Source organism: Eschrichtius robustus, chromosome X (genome assembly GCF_028021215.1).
Source record: "Eschrichtius robustus isolate mEscRob2 chromosome X, mEscRob2.pri, whole genome shotgun sequence".
Classification (NCBI taxonomy): domain Eukaryota; kingdom Metazoa; phylum Chordata; class Mammalia; order Artiodactyla; family Eschrichtiidae; genus Eschrichtius; species Eschrichtius robustus.
Genome location: NC_090845.1, coordinates 135319113 through 135320590, shown reverse-complemented (window position 1 = coordinate 135320590; position 1478 = coordinate 135319113). Strand labels below are relative to the sequence as shown.

At 37.8% G+C, this 1478-nt stretch overlaps 1 non-coding gene across 1 annotated transcript; it reads left to right on the top strand.

The window, feature by feature from the left end:
• The first annotated feature begins 1108 nt into the window (after nucleotides 1–1108).
• Nucleotides 1109–1215, top strand: LOC137757544 (U6 spliceosomal RNA). The gene has a single exon (XR_011072385.1). It is a non-coding gene; the product is annotated as a U6 spliceosomal RNA (small nuclear RNA).
• The last annotated feature ends 263 nt before the right edge of the window (nucleotides 1216–1478 follow it).

The window sequence follows — 1478 nt, the reverse complement described above, 5'->3', positions numbered from 1 at the left end:
TCCTAAGGATGAAGAAGCCTGAAGACTTGCAGCTTGATCAAATATGCATTCAAATGTATTTCCAATTGTTATGAATATAGGTAAAGAATTAGAGACAATTTATTTTCAAAATCATAAGAAACAATACTCTGTCTAGACCCTATCATTATGGTTGATGTTTAGAATTAAGTACTCTGTGACACCACAAGGAAAAGGATGCTTTGAGAAATTTTTCCTGGTGCTCTAGATCCCCAGTCTCTAGCTAGTATTCAGATAAAGTGGACAGGGGTGAAGAGACCCATTTTTTATTATACTACTAGTTTTATGCCTGCTGCTGAAAATTCTGTAACAATCAAAAAGAACAAGTGGGATCCCTACCAAACTCTGACTTCAATTGAACACTTCAAATACGGAAAACTTCACAATCTATCCATTCAGTGCACTCCATTTTCAGATAGCTATAATCACTAGAGAACTCTTGGATTAAATTTACAGTCATATAGGGTATAGTGCATCATGGCCTTGGACTCCCTTGTTTTTTACTCTATGCTTCTAGGTTTGGAGCCCATATAGTACTGTAAAAGACCCCCTGGGACCAGTCTCAACTCAGAGGTCACTACTGCATGTAATGTAAGAGACATTGCCCAGGTAACACTTTGGATATATTTTGTGTCAAAGTGCATCCAAATTTATGAAGAAATATCAATTTGAAGCCTATGAAATCAAACTCATGGGATAGATCTGAATCTTTTACATTTGTCAAAAAAAGAATTTAAGCTCAATAAGAAAAAAAGATGATATTCCAGCTAAGTCAGGTAAAACATCTGGATTTATGGGATGATGTTTCTCTTATTACTTCATTCCCAGCGTGATACATATTAAAACTATTTTGCTCAATGTTCTGAAGCAGACTCTATATCAAAAGTACAGTGGTGAAGTTGTTTTGTATATTACTGCAATGTTGTGCATCAGCACCAGTTGATGGAACTCTCAAAAGTAATGAAAGACAGCAAATGTAATGATCTATGGTCTTTGTCAACGCTCATTGGTTGAGTCATGAAGGGGTTTTACAAATATTTACTCCACCATTAACTTCAATTCGAGATTTCCTTTAAAAAGGGGGGAGGGGGTGCTCGCTTCGGCAGCACATATGCTAAAATTGGAACGATACAGAGAAGATTAGCATGGCCCCTGCACAAGGATGACGTGCAAATTCGTGAAGCGTTCCATATTTTTATGTAAAATAGATAGCTAGTGGGAAGCAGCCACATAGCACAGGGAGATCAGATCGGTGCTTTGTGTCCAACTAGAGGGGTGGGGTAGGGAGGGTGGGAGGAAGACGCAAGGGGGATTAGATATGGGGATATATGCATACGCATAGCTGATTCACTTTGTTATACAGCAGAAACTAACACCATTGTAAAGCAATTATACTCCAAAAAAGATGTTTAAAAAAAGGGGGGGGGGATACTTGCCAAATATTCAATAATCAAAGCCAA